At 48.0% G+C, this 20476-nt stretch overlaps 1 protein-coding gene across 11 annotated transcripts in view; it reads left to right on the forward strand.

Annotated features, from left to right (window-relative positions):
- The first annotated feature begins 16905 nt into the window (after positions 1-16905).
- Positions 16906-20476, forward strand: part of ADGRB2 (adhesion G protein-coupled receptor B2) — a 1170899-nt gene continuing 1167328 nt past the window's right edge. For 6 of the 11 annotated variants that reach the window (XM_069622506.1, XM_069622512.1, XM_069622507.1 and 3 more), the window contains exon 1: positions 16907-17229. The gene's annotated coding sequence lies outside the window, so the exon portion shown is untranslated. Of the gene's footprint in view, positions 17230-20476 lie in introns of all 11 variants that reach the window. The other 5 variants (XM_069622503.1, XM_069622504.1, XM_069622505.1 and 2 more) reach the window with 1 other exon arrangement.

Consider the following 20476-nt stretch of genomic DNA (forward strand, 5'->3'; position numbering starts at 1 on the left):
AGGATGGATGCGCAATATGCAGCGCTGAGAGCGTCCTTGCAGTTGGCTAACCTGTGCTGTTGTTTCTTACAGGTCGAGGAAGAATCCAGGAAGATGGACCACCCGGAATCCAAAGCCGGCGAACGATGTGCAGGTGGTGATGGCCTTACAGATGGGCTGGGTAAGTGAGCTTACACGATGTCTCTTTCACGCCCTCCTTTCCAGGGATGTTTCTGGAGGAAGATGATGAAGACTGGAGGACTTCGATTGGATGGAGGCTGCAGCTGGGCAGGTAAGGATGACTGCGGTTCTTGTCTTCTCTCGCCCGTGCAGGCCAGGATGCTGAGCAGGACCCGGTGAATGTCACGCTGCTAGAGCAGAATAATGCAGAGTGTGTCCCTCGGGTCGGACATGGTTTAAATACCCCTTATTGGGTTGCTACATAGACTTAGTCCCATGCACTCACATATTACCAAAAAGAATGACAAATAGCCTCCTTTTCAATGTTCAGAAAAAACTCCACTTGTTATGGTTTATTTCAGAGTTTTCTCGTGCCCTATGTGATTACACGTGTTTCGATAATTTGCTCATCTTTTTCAAATCAGGGCTGTTAGAGTAGCAAGAAAATTATATTTTTCAATATTTAAACACATAACATTATTTCCCCATATTAACGTCATATGAGAGTCATTAAATGTCATAAAAGAACATTCAAACATTCAGAAATTCAAGATAATTTTCATGAAAGAAAAGAAAAGATTGGCCATTTTTGAGGAGGGGCAAAGGGTAGGAGTGTTAAGGGTTAAAGAGAAAAAAGATCAATAAGGAAAAAATAAATATGAATTAATGAATTAAAACACAGAAAAAATAACATTTAGTTAAATTCTGCTCATTATCATGTATATTCCATGTATGAAGTAAAAATCCACCAAAACCCGTTTGTTATGGTAACATATACTGGACACATAACCTTACCTAATTGTGCTGTTCGCTACTAGTATTCTTTATGTCTTTCAAAGTAATTTCACGGGTTAAATCCCAGGTCCATCTACAAAGTTAAAAGAAGTGATGTTTGAAAAGAATACGGGTATTCATGTCCTATTTTTGTTTGTTCCTCCCAACTTTATTGACAGTTTTAAAACTCCTTGTTTTTGCTCTCGTATTACAATTGTATGTTTTTCCAATTTAATTTATGAAAGGCTCCACGTGTTACCACGTGGGCGAGATAAGCAAGACCCCTTCATTTTTGAGCCCCCGTGCGAGCTTACATTAACACTATTCATCCTGTGCTAAACAGTCCTCGTGTTTTCTGCGTCTCTGCCTGACTAATGTCATTTTGCACTTTGGTTGCCTAGCAACCCAGGTCAGCTGCAATGCTGTTACTCGCGGCCATGTTGGATTGGGAGAGCGCTTACTTCGTTCTCTGTATTACACTTAATTTTAATCTCTGAGATCCATTCTATTGATTCAAAATAGAGTTAGATTTCTTCCTCACCTGTGCGATTATCGTGGTTCTTACAATTAAAATTTAAACTTCGAAATTATTTAATTTCATTAATGCAAATCATCGTGTTTGTTTATGTGATCTTAAATTCCATTCAAATTGTGTTACATCTGTCATAATGTGAATACATTAATTATGGCTTAATGCTCCACTTATCTTCAGTTTAATGTGCTCACAAATATATCACGTCGATTACAGTCCTTTCTTTATTTCTGGCATTCCTGATTACCGCCGGTTCTACATTTTCCATTTTTTTTGATGAGATGAATCAATCTCAATTCCTTTTTATAGTTTCTGCTATTTAATGATAACTTTATTAATTATCATATTGAATCTATCAATGTATAAGAACAAGTGTTATTCATTGTGGTTCTTCCCTGATAACAACTATCCTTGAATCGCAGTTCTATGTTATTTAATGCAAATGAATAAATGTATGCAACATAAGTCATGTTCAAATTCATGCTAAACAATGTATTCACTGATTGACCAATCATTATTGTTATGGACCCACATATTTTCACAGTTCTTTTTTGCTGCAATTTTTCATTTCACTAAATGTGTCCAGTATATGTGTTATACCCACTTTACAAAGGGAGGAGGAACAATGGGTGCACTTTCAGTCGGCAACAAAAGTTCTAAAGAGTGAGTTTCCTTGAGGTACCATAATCCTAAGGCAGCGACTATTAAAAAAAACAATATCATTATAAGAATACAGCAATACATTTTCAGGGCCCAGGCATTTTGTCCATTGTCCCGGTTGGTCACCCCCTTATTTACAAGTCCCATACGAGCTGTTGCGGTGGCGGGCATCGTAGTCTTCAAACAGACACTCCCAAGTTTGTTGCTGGCGACCTCCCGGTCGAGCAACTTCTTAGTCCTTCCACTACCCTAGCCACCAGAATCCCCTTTCTCAAATTTGGGCAAAAAGCAAGCCCTCAATGACTCTTTTCCTTCTCCGAATGCACAGCCGAACTGTGCCGTAAGTCTATCAGAGGCACAGCAAAACCGTGCCGTAAGTCTATCTTCGTGGTCGCAGATTATATCATACTTTTCCTGGTACTGATTGATCCTGAAACAATATGTCGTCACTTCCTGCTGGAAGCAACGTATCGGAGGCAAGTGAAGGGGCTGAATTCGAAACAGCAGTTTGCGGATGCAAAGTTTGTGGAGAGTGCAGAGACAAAATGGCAGTTTCCCTAAGCCTCCCGGGCTCAGAGAGATTCTCCGACACACTCTCAGTGCTGCTTCGGGATCATTGGTTGCAGTGTCAGCGAGGGGGTCTGTTTCTTCTGTAACGTGTTGCACAGTGTGAGGAAGTTTCTTGAGGTGGGACGCGTGGATCCCGTTCTTTCGCTCAGCGACCCACACCGCTGTCTGGGTGACCAGCAGGACTTGGAATGGGCCACACCAGCGAGGCACGAGGCAGGAGGTGCGCTCAAACGATTTGACAAGCACCCAACTACCAGGCCGTATGCCGTGGCCCGGGACCTCGTATCGCACAGGTAAAGCTCCTCGTACCTGGTGATAAATCAAGTACAGGTTTTTAGTCAATTGGCTACAATAATCTGAAAGTAGAACATTTTCAACATTTCTTAACAAGTTACATTTAGCAAGGTTCCAAATATTGGCAGGTCTCCCCATTACCACCTCAAATGGAGAGATCCCAGTCTTAGTTTGAGGGGTTGTGCGCATAGATAACAACACGATCGGTAAGGCGTCCGGCCATTTTAGTTTGGTGCCGGCACACATCTTAGCGAGCTTGTTCTTGATGATACCGTTGTGTCTTTCCACTAGTCCGACGCTCTGAGCATGTCTGGCCGAATGGAACCGTTTGTCAATTCGTAATGCTGTACATATCTGTAGAATTACAGCGGCGACAAAATGTGGACCATTGTCCGACCAGATAACTCTTGGCAAACCGAACCGTGGAAAGTATTCTTTTAACATGATTTTTGCAGTAGTCATAGCTGAAGCATATTTAACAGGGAAAGCCTCAACCCATTTACTAAAAGCACAGATAACCACCAGTACATATTTCTTATTATCGCATCGTTCCCTTTCAATGAAATCAAAGTGGATCACTCCAAAGGGACAGAGGGTGACACAAAACTACCCCTTGGAGTTACTCTCCCCTTTCCTATGTTCTGTTGCAGGCAAATCATGCACTCCCGGACGTAGCGCTAGGCAATTTTTGAAATTTTGTCATTTACCCAAACCTTCTCTAACATTTTTGTCATTTTCTGGGCACATACATGCGTAGGACCATGGGCCATGATGACCATCATCATGACATTACGTGTCAGGGAGTAGCCATTTCCCTTCTACTATGTCCACCCAACACCCGTCATCATCAAGTTTCCCCAAGCCTTCAGCCCACCTTTTGGATTCTTCTAACGTGGCATCAGCTTGGATGTCCCATACAGACCCAACACCCTCATCTATTGTATAAGCATCTACAGATTCCCTTGAAACATACATCTCCGTAAGGAGATCGGTAGCAGTTTGCCTAGCTATCTGATCAGCGAAAGCATTCCCTTTCCCTATATCATCTGTATACTTTCGATGTGCTGCACATTTCAGAACTGCTAACTGAGTAGGGAGCGCAAGCGCTGAGAGTAGTTGTACTATTAGGGAGCCATGTTGAATTTTGGTGCCATAAGAAGTTAGGAACCCTCTCTTTGACCAAAGTCTCCCAAAGTTGTGGACCACCCCAAAGGCATACTGACTATAAGTATATATATTTACTGCAAGCCCTTCGGAAAGTTCACAAGCTCGGGTCAATGCTATAATCTGTGCGGCCTGCGCAGAATTATGCGTGATTCTCTTAGTTTCCACAACCGTGCTTAATGTAGTGATTGCATTAGCGGCTGTGGATGTACCATCCGGAAGTTTGAAGCAGGAGCCGTCACAAAACAGCTCTCCTTGCAGATTATCCAAGGGAGTATCTTTCAAATCAATTCTACCCTTTGTCTCTTGTTCGGTCGTATACAAACAATCATGTGGCACTTCATCGCCGCAAGTAGCATCTTGCGGGAAAGGTAGGCGTTCAGCCGGATTAAGGACACAACACCTCTTAATTTGAATGTGAGGAGCAAACAAGATCAATTCATATCTCGTCAACCGTGCAGAAGTGAGGTGTTGCGTTTGAGTTCGGTTCAGTAGAACATCTACAGAGTGAGGCACCATCAGCGCGCAAACATCTTGGCAAAGCGCATGCTACAGGATCAAGGGCGGAAGAAAAGTAACCGCACAGCATATTCTTCCCTCCATGTTCCTGCGTTATGCATAGACCACGGATTCATTGTATAGAAAGATATCTGTCTCATGTGTACTCGTTTCTCCTTTCACTGTTTCATCACAATATGTTTGTTGTATTATTGTTGCACATTGATGTGCTTTTTGTGAATATAATGATCTGTTTCTAAAAGTGTACAGAGTTTGCAATGTATTGAAAAGGTTTATGCAAATTATGTCATAGCAATTTGTGTTCAACAATTCAAATAAATGACTGTATATCCTTGTAGACTGATTTAGCTCAAGTTGAATAGTGGCCTTTGAGGCCCATTCGCTGTGATTTATTTGCACACATTTTTTCAGGAATTTTGGGCAATCGGCCAAACTGCATTTATTTTGGCAGGTCCCTCTTTGTGATTGTTCCAGCCTGTCCTACCATTTCAGTTGCCGAACAGTGGTTAACATCTGTTTGCACCTGCCATCGTTGTGAGGTGTAAACCTGTGTGCTCTCTCTCAACAGTCTTAAATGCTGCAAGGTCAAACAAAATAAGACATAATAATAAACCACTAAAAGAAATCACAGACATACTTACTCCCCATTTTGAAAAGACATGGCTCCCTCTGGGACTCTATGGGAGTGGGGACACGGAAGCACAGGCACCGTTAGCAACAGTGTCGTTCCCGCACGCTTCTGCCTCTACTGCTCCTTTCCTGCTTCTTCCATTCATCTGATTGTTGAACTGGATATTATTAAAGGTAGGAGATGTTAAATGAGTGATGTCTGACTTAAAATTAGGGTCAGAATTTCTACCCAAGACAATGTCATGGCCATTAGAGTATGTCACATCTGATTCAGGGACCTATTGAGAGACATTGAAATGGGGAGATTGCCGACATTATTTTTTTGCTTCCTCGAAAGTGAGATTTACTGTGTACCACCAAGTAGGCCATCTTTATTGCATGTCATGCTTTTGACCCAACCGTACTTTAAATTTGAATAAACCCACTTTTAACATGTATGATATGAGTGCCGATTGCTCTGTTCGGCCTCCACCATGACAGGATGGTTCAGAGGTGGGGACCTGACAAAAATGTGGGACTTTATCCAAACAGGAGCTTGTGAACCAGTTTAAACAATGTGGGACTTTATCCAAACAGGAGCTTGTGAACCAGTTTCTGAGATTTATGCTGAATCTGGGTCTGGTGTCCTGAGTTAGAACAGTCTTGCTACTAAATTCTGAGGGCTCTGAAGCATAAACGAGCTAGCATGGGTAAACCAAAATACAATGCATTCCCACAGTCCAGCCTACATAAAACTAATCTATTTACAACTGTGATTTGAGCATTGTTAAAAAAGGACTTAAGAATTGTGGGAAGTAATCGTAGCTGAAAACCCAAGGCCAACATAACAAATCTGCTTGGACAAGGAGAACAGCAACCAGATTTTCCCCCAGGCTTTTTACAGTTTAGACTCTGGTTGTGCTTAAGCCTTACAAGCTGGGAATGGTCTACTTGCTAAGGTAATCTTGGGCAACAGGACTTAAACTGTATTCTGACGGATGAATGTAAGACGGTTGAGAGATATCCATTTGCCCACTGCACTGAGGCATGTCATAAAGATGGCTGCTGAAGCCTCCAAGTCCCCCTCCAGCCAGACAGGAACCTGTGTATCCTCTGAATACACATTACAGAAGACACCAAAAGACTTGACTAGTCTTGCCAATGGAGATTAATATAGACTGAACCAGTGAGAGCGACACGCCATAGGACACTCTGCATTTTGGGAGAAACCTGAAGGTGTCTCCCTAGCTAGTCCCTGAGGATCTGTCATCCAGGTGGCAGGACACAGCTATCACTATTGAATCTAGTTCCGGAGGTGGACCAGTGAGGGAGGATCACCTGGATGGGGGTCCTCAGGAGTGGGAGTGGGATACAGACGGGTGTGACGGGGTATCCCACTTCCTTTAACATCTTTTCCCTATCCTTTTTTTGTAGTACATTCCAAACCACTACCCCCCTTTTTAAACATGAACACTTTCTCACAACACAGAGGACACGGGACTAACACCAGAGCTGTTTACCTGACATGTGCCAATACAAGGGTCAGGCAAAGTCAGGCAATTGATCAGAAACACACACCTGACGGCCCTTTCCCTTCATGACAGGGATAAAAGGTGGAGCCAGAAAGCACATGACAGGCAAGGTGAGCACGGGAGACAGTATGACGAGATGGCTAGGCAGACGCTGCAGTTTAAGCCAAGGAGACAGCGTCAGGAATCGAAAGGGTGGCGAGGAGAGAAGTGACCTGGCCCATTTCATCCCAGACCCGCAGAACCTTCGTAGGCAAGAGCCTAAGATGCGAACAATAGCACCAGTGTCTTGTAGCAGATGTCAACGGTACACGGGGCTAGCCTATGCTGATAAACAGGAGCAAAGTAGTCTCCTGTGACAGTGGTTCCTGCCTTGACTCCAATGAAGAGGAAAAGCCAAGCGGTTCATCACAGCCGGTGAGTCGAGGGGAGAATCGATAATAACTGGGCTGTGTTGAATGAGAAGCGAAAGTGGCAAGTTTGAAGCAAGATTAGTGAACTGTGTAAAAGAACTGTAAGAAGTGTTGTTGAGGGGAGACCAGCAGCTGCAGAGGGAATACGGCACCACGTGGGTGCTAATTCAAGGAACTCTGGTCGATCCCCATCTGAGCAAAACTACGGTTACCAGATGGCCGTAGGAGAGTCTCTAAAAGTGGTCAAAGTCATACAGGAGGTCTAGTAAAATTCCTGTACATTCAAAAGACTTTGACAAACTATGAGAAAGCAAGGGAAGTGAATCCCGCAGTGAGAAGAAATAAGGAAAGCGAATCCCAAGCGGCGCAAAGTCTGAAGTCCCAAGAAACAGAATGTTTTGAACTGTTTAAAAAGACATTGAGATTTGTGGAATACGATACGAGAAGGGTGAGCGCCCAGAAGTGGGGATCCAGGGGGTGAAGCCATCACCCTACGTGAAACTTTAATAAACAATTGAGCAGGGCCACGCCCAGAAGAAGGGGACCCAGGGATGAGCCCATCACCCACAAAATCACTTTTCATTTGTTGAAGGAACTTTTGGTTTGTTATTAGAACACATTAGATCCTCGAAGGCAATAGACTTTCAAGTGAAATGAGACTTGGCAATCGACGGCCCTGATAGCTTAAGGCTTGAGAGTATGTCCTGGGAGCTGCCATTAGAACTGTCGTCTTGTGCTGGAGAATCCCGAGACTATACTGTGCTCCAAGCTCCCATCTATTGCGCTCATACACATAAAACACCTGTGTGCGAGCACGACAAAAATAAAAGATCAATGTCATCTCATCCCGTGTCCAAAACGTGGGGAGGGGAGACCCCGGCTACTGCATCCTGACATATTATTTGGGAACACTTCTTTCTTGAGAATTATCCCACACCTCTTTTTGCATTAGTTGTGAGGCTTGGCAATAGGTTACTTAGTATAGGCCCCTTTTTATTTTGACACAACGCCACTAAGGTTGCCTTATTTTTCATTTGATGGTCGACGCTTGCTCCCATCTTAGATATAGGTTTAGATTAGGCATTTTTCCAACCTGCATCCAGCATTCATTGTTCAATAAACACCCTTGAATTGTGATCACTTGTGTCTGTCTTACTTATCACCATGAGTTCCTCAAATATGGTGTCAGGAGTCAGATGTGATTCAATTGAAGCAAATTGGGGAACCCTACAATTTCAAAAGCTTAGTCAGAGAGCCTCTAACCCTTCCATTGCTTGCCCTCTGAAACCGTTGGCAATTATAGAAGTCCCCTTTTCACAAATTGGCATGGACATAGTAGGACCTCTGGAAACATCTAAATTGGGCAACAAGTATGTCCTGGTGATCGTGGATTATGCGATCTGATACCCTGAGTCTTTCCCAATGCGAAATAATACCACTCAGAAAATCCTGAAACATCTTCTACCGTATTTCTCTAGCGTTGGCTTTTCTAAGGAAATACTAACAGATGAGGGTTCAAATTGTATGAGTTAGCTTATGGCCAAAGTCAAAGAGCTACTCCATATTACTACCTTGCGAACTTCTCTGTTCCATCCCCAAACAGATGGTCTAGTAGAAAGATTCAATAAGAACTTGAAACTAATTCTACATAAATTGGTAGACAAAGACGGGAAGGACTGGGACCGAATGATCCCATGGACATTATTTGCAGTGAGAACCCCCACCCCCCACCCAAGCTTCCACGGGTTTCTCTCCCTTTGAGCTACTCCATGGAAGAGAACAGAGGGAGGTCATGACATTCTGTGGGAAACCTGGGAAGAATGCGAGGAGGCCCCCATTCCAATATCCCAAACAGCCTCTAGAACGTGAGATCCCATGAAATTAGTCCGGGACTTAGTTTATACTCACACGGGAAAGGCCCAAAACCAGCAAAAGGCCAATTACGATAAATAAGTAAATTTATGATCATTCTCTAATGGACAGAAAGTATTAGGCCTCTTACCCACCCCAGAAAACAAACGTGTCTCCCAATGGCACGGACCTTATGAGATAATTAAAAAAACAGGAATGTGCACGTATAAAATAACCCAGCCAGACCGAAAACAGAAAGTCCACTTATGCCACATTAACCTCCTAAAAGGGTGCAAAGAAAACCTGTCCGCCACCCATGCCAAAGTTTTAGCCTGCCTAGTTCCCAAAGACATAAATAACTTTGACTTAATTCCACCTGAGTTATCTAGCCAACAATGAGAAGATCTAAAGGACGTAATAGTGTCATTCCCTGATGTATTCTCCAAAAAACCGGGAAGAGTAAAAGGTACCTATCATTACATTTGAACACTTAAAGGCAAAGTAGTTCACCTGAAACCTTATCGTCTACCAGAGGCACGAAACAGGTAGTGATTGAGGAAGTCAACAAGATGTTGACTGCTAATATCATCGAACCTTCCTCAAGTCCATGGTCCTCTCCCACCGTGTTGGTCACTAAACCCGACCGGTCCTGGAGATTCTGCATCGACATCCATCAAGTAAATGCCAAATCAGACTTCAATGCCTATCCCATGTCACACATCGATGACCTAATTGACAAACTAGGAACAGCAACATATCTCTCTACCCTAGATTTAACAAAGGGGTACTGGCAAGTCCCTGTATATTTGGCAGATAAGAAAAAAATGTGTTTTCAACACCCCTAGAGTTATTCCAGTTTAAAGTCCTCCCTTTCAGCCTACAAGGTGCACCAGCTACGTTCCAACGTCTTATGGATAATGTCCTACAACCCTATTCGAACTTTTGTGGATCTTAGATTGATGTAATCGTCATTTATAGTAAGACCTGGGAAGACCATTTTGTCCATCTTTATACTATCATGAACGTCCTTAGGAATGCTGGTCTAAACTGCAAATCCAGCTAATTGCAGATTAGCCCAATCCACCGTGAAATATCTTGGCTTCTTCGGAGGGAATGGAACTGTACAGCCCCAACATGAAAAGTAAAAGCCGTCTTGGATAATCCAACTCCCAAGACCAAAAGAGACCTTAGAGCTTTCCTTGGGTGAATAGTTTATTGCCCTAGGTTTATCCCCAACTGTTTGGATAAAACGGCATGGTTGACAGATAAACTTAAAAAAGCTGAACCCCAGAAACTTGAGTGGAGCGAAGACAGCAAGGTATTCTATAACATCCTAAAGCAAACAATATGCCAAAACCCAATCCTAAAGGTAGTCGACTTCTTCAAGGAGTTTGTGTTACAGATGGACACCTCCCTTGCAGGGTTAGGAGCTGTCCTGTCCCAAGTTTGTCACAGATTAGAACACCCCATACTATACACCAGTCACAAGCTATTCCCACATGTGAAAAACTACTTTGTGGTGGAACTAGAGGTCCTAACCATCAAATGGGCCATTATCCATCTCAAGTACGATCTATTAGGTAGAAAGTTCACACTGGCTACCGACCACTCACCCTTAGTCTGGATTATCCAAAGTAAAGAGTCCAACCCTCGGGTCATGCAATGGTTTCTAGACCTACAACCCTATTGTTTCACGGTAGAGCACAGGAAAGGAAAAGTCCAGGGATAGGTGGATTTTCTTTCCTAGTTCCCCTGTGAAACAAATGTGGCTACATTACATGGAGGAAGGGAATGTGAGAAAACTGAAGGTGTCTCCCTAGCTAGATCCTGGAGATCTGTCAACCAGGTGGCCAGGGCATGGCCATTGCTATTGGATCCAGTTCTTGGGGGTGTACCAGTGAGGGAGGATCACCTGGATGAAGGAGTCCTTGGGGAGTGGGACACCAACGGGTGAGACACGGCATACCCCTTCCTCTAACACCTTTTCCTCATTCTTTTTCATAGGACGTTCAAAACCACTGCACCCCCCACCCCCTTTTCAACACAAACACTTTTGCACAACACAAAGGACAACAGACTATCACCAGAGCCGTTTATCTGACATATCCCAATACAAGGGTCAGGCAAAGTCAGGCAATAGAACAGAATCACACACACCTGATGGCCCTTCCCTTCCCCACAGGGATAAAATGTGGAGCCAGAGAGGACAGGGGAGGCGAGCAGGGCAGACAGCATGAGACGGCTAAGCAGAGGCGGCAGTTCAAGCGAAGGAGAAAGGTGGCAGGAATCGGGAGGGTGGCAAGGAGATAAGTGACCTGGCCCTTTTCGTCCCAGACCTGCAGAACCTTTGTGGGAGAGAGCTTAAGACTGCGAACAATCGCACCAGTGTCTTGTAACAGATGTCAACGGTACACGGGGCAAGCCTACGCCGATAAGCATGAGCAAAAGAAGCTCCAGCGACCGTGGTACCGGCCTTGACTCCAATGAAGAGGAAAAGCCAAGCGGTTCATCACAGCCGGTGAGTCGAGGGGAGAATCGATAAGAACCGGGCTGTGTTGAATGAGAAGCTCAAAGTGGCAAGTTTGAAGCAAGATTAGTGAACTGTGTAAAAGAACTGTGAGAAGTGTTACGGGGAGACCAGCAGCTGCAGAGGGAATACGGCACAACGTGGGTGCTAATTTGAGATACTCTGGTCGATCCCCATCTGAGCAAAACTACAGGTACCAGAAGGCCATAGGAAAGTCCCTGAAGAGGTCAAAGTGGTCATACAGGAGGTCTAGTAAAATCCCTGTACAATCGAAAGACTTTGATTGACACACTATGAGAAAGCAAGGGAAGTGAATCCCTCAGTGAGAAGAAATAAGGAAAGTGAATCCCAAGCGGCGCAAAGTCTGAAGTCCCAAGAAAGAGTGTGTTTTGAACTGTTTAAAAAGACATTGAGATTTGAGGAATACAATATGAGAAGGGTCAGCGCACAGAAGAGGGAGACCCAGGGGGTGAAGTCATCACCCTACGTGAAACTGTGATAAACAATTGAGAAGGATCAGCGCCCAGAAGAGAGGTACTCAAGGCTGGAGCCATCACTCAGTAAACCTTGGAAACAAATGTTTCATTTGTTAAAGGAACTTTTGGTTTGTTATTTGAACACGTCAGATCCTTGAAGGCAAGAGACTCTCACATGAAATAAGACTTGGCCATCAACAGCCCTGATAGCTGGAATCTCGAGAGTGCGTTTGAGAGCTGCCATTAGAACTGCTGTCTCATGCTGGAGAAGCCCGAGACTGTACTGTGCTCCAAGCTCCCATCTCATCCCGTGTCCAAAACATGGGTGGCCATCAACGGCTCTGATACGTGGGTGGCCATCGACGGATCTGATAGCTGTAACCTTGAGAGTGTGTCCTGAGAGCTGCCATTAGAACTGCTGTCTCGAGCTGGAGAGGAATGAGACTGTACTGTGCTCCAAGATATCAATATCTTCGCATCCCGTGTCCAAAACGTGGGGAAGGGAGATTCAAGCTACTGGATCCTGACATATTATTTGGGAACACTTCTTTTTTTTCTTGCGAACTGTCCCACACCCCTTTTCGTATTAGTTTAGCAATAGGTTTCTTAGTATAGGCCCCTTTTTATTTGGACACAACGCCACTAAGAGTGCCTTATTTTTTCATTTGATGGTCACCGCTTGCTCCGATCTTAGATATAGGTTTAGATTAGGCGTTTTTCCAACCAGCATACAGCAGTCGTTGTTCAATAAACACCCTTGAACTGTGATCACTTGTGTCTGTCTTACTTGTCACTACGTGTTTCTCACAATTTTATCAGGATTTCCGTGGACTTATATTGGAGAAGGACCACTGATTGTCTTCAGCCTGTAAAGGTATGCATGAGTAGAGATGACTGGTGAGCAGCTGATGGTCCACAGCGACCAAAGCTTCTGAATGGTCTGGCAGCATCTGGCCACAAAACCTCCATCAGCAATACGGTGAATCGTCCAGTGCACTAAACTGGGCACTTATTCACTTACGCACTAAAACGCACTTATCCTTAGCTAGAAGGCTAATTGTTGTCTATGCAATTATTATTTTTTTCCACAAAGCTGTGTATTTGAGAGGCCACCACATAGTCCAAGAGAGTTATGAAATTGGGCAAAATTTTGAGGGAATCGTGGGATCCGGGGAGGATTGTTACAGCTGAGGTCTTAATACTACTTTTTTTTTGCAACACTGGAACTCTCCAGTCCTCTAGAGAAGCAATCAGTACATGACGGAGGCCTGTCTGTACCAAGGAACATAGAGAGTTCATAATTTTGGACGGACAAGTGTCATAGATACAACCAGAGTTGCTTTCCAAAGCCGCTAAACACCAGAAGAGAAAAGGAGGGGAAACTGGATGAGGAGTTGCTTAACGACTTGGCTCCATTGGGCTTTTCTGGGGGATTAAAAGGGAGCAAACTTTGCCTTCTTTCTCAGAGCAGAAAAAGTCAAGGGGAGGACCTGAAGCTGCAGAACCCGAGACTCTGCAGGGCAGTCAGGAAAGATAGATTGTGTGAAACTCAGTGGAACATAGTGCCAAAAGGAATACAGCTGTGGATCCAGCCGCAAATAAAAAAACTGCATCCGCCTCTCGCCCCTGAGATGTACCCCACTGCATGCACCCCCCTGTATCCTCTAGATCACTGTATCCCTCAAAGTGTACTATTTTTTTATTTTTATAATTTTATTGGTTTACTTACAAACCTTTAAAATACAAGCATTCCCCCTTACTCCTTACATCTGATTACCACTTATTTGTTTCTCTGTTCCCAGCATTATCTTCATGTTAAAATCTCAGTAGGCATTACTCAGTAGTCCAGATCAGAATGTCAACACCAGTCAATAGTACCCTAGTACAGTAGGCGCTTTTCAATAGTTGCCAAAAAATATGTCAATGGCAATATCAATTTCATGTCTATACCATTGAACATTTGTTGCCACCAGTCTTCCGCGTTGTAGGACGGGTGAGCTTCGCTCCATAGGCCCAGGTGTATGTATACACAGTTGTGTACCATGTTACTGACTCCCCTTTGTGGTGTTCCTCGACAGCTCGGTGTGTGCTATCTAAACCCCAGAAAGAACATAGCCATCGTTTGCTCTGTTTGTGAGTCTGAGATGGAAGAGGTGGCGAATACAACTTCTGCACCACGTGGAAATAGTATCTGCTCGTAAAGTGGGCAATAATGGCCCAGCTGCTGGGAAACAATGTCCACCAACGTGTTCGGTCCAACATTGGCTGGAATGATGAGTATGCATCAGCCATCACAGAGCATCAGCCATCACAGAGCACCAGCCACCACCATCACCAAGAACCCACACGTGAGCCCAATTTAGAGGAAGCTCTTTTTTTTGGAACAGCTTTGCAGAAGGCGATCAAGAAGAAGGAACGGCTTCATGCCAGAGTGTATCTGTAACCACCATGTGCTGTGTGTCTGAAGATGCAGATGCCATAGAACTTCAAGCTGTGTAAGGTAGCACACACATTTCCCTTCAGAACAGCCTGGCATCAGGAAGCAGCGCTCATGCATCGTGGTACACCAGGTCATGGACACAAGGCCTTGCAAAGCAGCCAGTGTGAAAGCAAAGTCAAGAACAAAAGCTCCTCCCACCGGCCACCGGCGGGAAACCTGGAAGCGGCTCTCCCGCTACGGTGCACAGACAATGTGGGTATTGTGAGAACGCACCACATCGAGAGCTATGAATTTAAAGATTAAAATTCTGCTTTTTTCGATTCTGCATGTTTCGATCCGTTCTTGCTCCATTTATGGGGGTGACCTCAAGGCCCTAACTTGGCCTCCACCTGACCCTTATTTACCCCTTTCTTCATCCCCCAGGAATATTTTGGGGCACTCTCGAAATTGAATTATAAAATCGGATCTTTGTAATTAGGATGTTTTTTCTCATTTTTGTGAAAAGAAATAGTAAATCCTTCAGATCAGACGACGAAGCCTCTACACAACATGCAGTAAAGACAGTGCGAGAAGTCCCAGTGAGGGAGGGTAATTCTATTTCTTTATTTATTTGCATTTTTAAAGCGGGAGCATGGAGGCACTATTACAGGAATTTTTGTTTTTGTTGAGTATTTATAAAGGGCTTATTAACCAGAGGTAAGTAGGGACCCGGGATTCGAACCTGTGTTGCTCCTTGTCGTCTTGTTTCCAAGGTGAGCATGTTGCCACTGAGCTATCCTCACGGGACTAAGCATTAATCTCTACATTTTAAATCCCCAGGTGGGTGAAAAAGAATGTTGTTTTAGGCAGGTGAGAGCCCGTTGAAATGAGTGGAGGGTAGGAGGTTTGGCAGTGAATTCATTCATATGAAAGCAGGTGACACGTGCCACAAGCGTGTGAGCCGAGAGGTATGGCATGGTAACAGTTACGTGTGTTACTGATGTTATGACCAGCAGTGCAGGGCTGATTTTAGTATGTACCGGAGATGCCAGGCCACAAGTCCAACAGCTGGTAAAGAGACACCAGGCAAGGATGGGGGGTTACTACTGTGCCCTAGAGATCGGACGTCTTCAGTGGCGGCGTTCTCGATCACAACTGCTGCCTCTCCTCCTGTCCTTTAAGCTATGGACTTCTTACACGTGATCTTGCAACAACGAATAATGCAAAAGAGTTCTAACAATACGGCTCCATAATCTGTTCCTTAACGTATTACACCAAACGTCATACCACCCATCCTACCAAGAGCTTAAGAGGAAGGCACGCGTGGGTGGACCAAGTCCTCCCACCTTTTTCAGAAGTCCCTCCATTTTGTTTCTGAGGGCACCTTGATATGCTCATTCCAGCTGATACCACATTCAGTTGGTATGATAATGAGTCTCCCAGCTTTTCTTTTAGGACTTGGCCTCTGCTGCTACCACACACAATGCATGTAAGCCTCTGTCTGAACTGCAAGCTCCCTTTGGTGCTGTGGCCACCTCCAGGTTAGCTGCTAGGGGCGTGAGGCCTTGCCTCCTTGGTCGCCCTGGGGGTAGTTTCCGTGCAGCTCCATGGCCGCTCTGGGGGAAGGTTCCGTGCAGCTCCTTGGCTGCCCTGGGGGTAGTTTCCGTGCAGCTCCATGGCCGCTCTGGGGGAAGGTTCCGTGCAGCTCCTTGGCCGCCCTGGGGGTAGTTTCCGTGCAGCTCTTTGGCCGCCCTGGGGGTAGTTTCCGTGCAGCTCCTTGGCTGCCCTGGGGGTAGTTTCCGTGCAGCTCCTTGGCTGCCCTGGTGGTAGTTTCCGTGCAGCTCCTTGGCCGCCCTGGTGGTAGTTTCCGTGCAGCTCCTTGGCCGCCCTGGGGGTAGTTTTCGTGCAGCTCCTTGGTCGCCCTGGGGGTAGTTTCCATGCAGCTCCTTGGCTGCCCTGGGGGTAGTTTCCGTGCAGCTCCTTGGCCACCCTGGGGGTAGTTTCCGTGCAGCTCCTTGGCTGCCCTGGGGGTAGTTTTCGTGCAGCTCCTTGGTCGCCCTGGTGGTAGTTTCCGTGCAGCTCCTTGGCCGCCCTGGGGGTAGGTTCAGTGCAGTTTTGCTCTGGCCCACGTTGCGTTGGGGTGCCCTGGCAGCGTGCTTGCTGTGCTGCTGCCGGTGACAGGCCACTGTTCCCTCCTTCTGGTCCAATACCGCGCCTGTGACTCCGCGGCTGGCCCTGGCCCCGCCCTCGCGCAGTGCAATGCCACGCCCCTCGGGCTCTGACTGGCTGCTGCGGTGACCGCCCACGCGCTGCCAGCGCCCCGCCCCTCGCTCTGCTCAGCGCGTCTCTGTACCGCTCGGCCCCGCCCCTCGCGCGGCACTCGCGCACGCGCGCCCTCCTGCTCTGTCCGCGCGCCGCCGCCGCCTCTCGCCCTCGCGCACACACACACACTCGGCTGCTGCAGGCGGAGGGAGCCGGCGCGTGCGGCAGCTGCAGCTGTGCGGGGCTGAGCAGGAGGTGGACAGCTCCGTGCAAGGGAGGCCAGGGGCACCGCGGACCCCCCCTCTCCCCCCCCGCGTGATCAAGGACACCCCGGGTTCCCAGCAGCACCACCATGCCCTGCACCCCGGGGAGCCGCACTGGCCGCTGAGCGCGGGTGCCAGGGATGGCCGCCCAGTCCCCCCAGCGCCCCCCCAGCAACCGGAGAGCCGCGCAGTCCTGCTAGCGGACCAGGTACGGGCAGGGGAGAGGGCTCGTTCTGCAGGGTGGGGGGAAGGGTGCGTGTGTGTGTTGGAAAGGTCTAGCTGGTAGGTATGGGGGTGTAGAGGGTCAGATTCCTCTACACTCCGGGGGGGCGGGGGGCGGGGGGGGTTTACATGTGCTGGCATAGAATGAGTGGGTGTCTGCATGGTGGAGCTCAGGTCTCCACTGCCTCTACAATCATTCAGTGTCTGGGGTGGGGGGCGGATTACATCCATGGGGTCCAGCCACAGCAGCACCCACCCTCTGCTGACACCTGTGACGGGGGCCTTCTCACATTGTACCCACAAGGACCCTCTCCACACACAATGCACCCCCTTCATCCATGGACCCCCTGCCCACACAATGCACCCCATTCATCCACATGAACCCCCTCCACACTGCACCCACAAACACCCTCGCCACACACACACACACTGCACTCACAAGAGCCCTCTCCACACACACTGCACCCACATGGATACCTCACACACACTGCACCCACATGGACCCTCTCCACACACAATCCACCCCTTCATCCATGGACCCCCTGCACACACAATGCACCCCCTTCATCCACATGGACCCCATCCACACTGCACCCACAAACACCCTCGCCACACACACACACTGCACTCACAAGAGCCCTCTGCACACACACTGCACCCACATGGATACCCCACACACACTGCACCCACACGGATACCCCACACACACTGCACCCACATGGACCCCCTCCACACACAATGCACCCCCTTCATCCACATGGACCCCCTGAACACACAATGCACCCCCTTCATCCACATGGACCCGCTGCACACACAATGCACACCCTTCACCCACATGAACCCCCTACACACTGCGCCCACAAACACCCTCGCTACACACACACTGCACTCACAAGACCCCTCTCCACACACACTCCACCCACATGGAGATCCCACACACACTGCACCCACATGATCCCTCTGCAAAAACATACTGAACCCTCTCCACCCACACTTCATCCGCATGGACCCTCCTGCCCACACACTGCTCCCGCATGGACCCTCCTGCCCACACACTGCTCCCGCATGGCCCCTCCCTGCCCTCGCATGGGCCTCCCTCCTCACACACGGCACCCACATGGACGCCCCTCCCGTGCAGCCCCCTCAGTGTGATACACGAACCGCCTGTCCGTATTCCATACCACCAGTTGGACCCTCGCCCTACAGTAGAGGCTGCGCCCCATCAGCGAGGAGACGTTTCTCCATCACCTCAACCCCTCAGAATGCGTAGTTCCCACGCACTACACAATTACTACCCAGTGACCGTCCACATCCCCCCCCTTCGCGCCTCTCGATTCATTCCTACCCAGTGACCGCTCACAGGCCCCCAGTACAGTAGTGCACCCCCCCCCTCTCCCCCCATGTCGCCCTGCCCTTGCGTCGCTTTGCTGTACAATGCACCCTCTCTCTGGCGCTGCACTCTGGTGCATTCCTGCGTTCCCAGTGCTGTGCAATGCAGCCTCCTGCCCTCTCCCACGCACTGCAAGCGAAGCACCCCCCCCCCCCCTGCCCCGCACACCGCACGTTCTGCACAGCACCCCCCCCCCCAGCGCTGAAGGTCCTTGCTTGGCGCAGCCTCTCTGATATGCGGGTGTCTGCGTAAACGGAGGCGCTGTTGCGGAGCTGTGGTGGGTGTCGGGCGCAGTGCGGGTGCTGGGAGCCTGGGATGTCCTGCTTTGAGGACAGCCGCCTGCTGGGGATGGGGCGTTCTAGAGGCAGATGTCACACTGCACCTGCTGCTTCCTGGCGGATGTAAACTCGGGGTGCGCTGCTGACTCCCGGCCATTAGACGTGATCTTCAACGCGGCGGCCTCTGAGAATGCGCGGCTTTGGTGCAGGAGAGGGCTTTTCTGGGGGTACCTTTCGGGGGAGGCAGGGTCCCTCCGGGGGAAATCTGAGCTTGACCTGTGGGGAGGTGAGCACCTGGACCACAGGGCCTTGGTGGCAGCTGTGCGCTTCTACTTGTGTTGCCGCTGGGGCAGATGGCAGCTTGACTCGTGGTGTCTTTCGGGCAGCTGTGGTGCCTCTCTGTAGGCGAGGATCTGGCAAGCAGTGTCCATGGCGTACAGGGGTACCTTTGGGACAGATGGGCGCATGACACGGAGTTTGGCAGTGCTGTTTTTTTTTAACCGTGCACGCACCCATGTGATGTTTTTGGCGACGTTGTGGTAGATGCGGGCATTGTGGGATGAAAGGGAGCCATTTGCGACTTTTAGCCCGAGTGTAATCCGGTATGTGTTAACATCCGTGCGGAAAGTTGCAGATGTCCCCATCGTGCTGTGCGGGACCACCTGTGGCCATCTGTGTTGGCCATCAGAAGTGACACCGCGTAACATGACGTCACAGGGCAGGGGGGACTGCCTTGCGCGAATGATGGCTGTTAATAGAGCGATACCGGACTCCACTGTGCACGGAGTCGATTCTACGGGCCTCTCTGTCTCGGAGAATGACGGAGAGATTCAGTGGTCTGCCTAGGATCACACGCAGTGGGCGCGCTGGGATTTGTGACTAGCCTGCGATGTATGCAATCTCGGCACACGTTGGGAGAGGGATATGTTAATTTCAAGAATACTCTTATAGACTCGACTTCAAATGCACCCAACACAGTAAGCCAACTTGAAACATATGCAAAGCTTTTCGGAGGTATGTTTTGATGTTGTCCCTCCCCCGTTAGAATGAGTTCAGGCGCCTCCTTGTAGAATAAGGGTGGAGGGGGCGGGAACTAAAGAACGATTTCGAATGTGCAAACCTACTTGGGAGGTGTGTAGACACAGCACATGCGTGATAAGGCCACCTGCCCGTAGTCCATGTTTGAGACGGCGTGCTGCTTTGCACATTATGTGATGCACATAACATTTCAAGTTCCGCCATTTGCATTCGTCAAGTAAAAATTCGCCATGGAAACAGTCAGATTAAAACCCTGTTATGTTTGTTGTCTTGGGAGACGGTGCAAGTGTTGCAAGGTATTTGGAAGGCCGTGCTGAGTTTGCTGGGGTGGAGTGGTGTCCAGAAAGGGCGGGTCGGGTACCTTCCAGGCCGGGAGTCCCGAGTGCTCCCGTCCCCATACACTGACCCCACACAGGTGTACATGTTCGCGGACGCAGGGGGCTCTTCAAAAGCTGCTCTGCTGGTCCGGGGCTGGAGAGTGCCTTCCTTGCTGCAGACCCCCGACACCCCAGGGCGGGAAGCCACAC

The sequence above is a fragment of the Ambystoma mexicanum genome, chromosome 11 (assembly GCF_040938575.1).
Source record: "Ambystoma mexicanum isolate Mex_15411 chromosome 11, UKY_AmexF1_1, whole genome shotgun sequence".
Lineage (NCBI taxonomy): Eukaryota > Metazoa > Chordata > Amphibia > Caudata > Ambystomatidae > Ambystoma > Ambystoma mexicanum.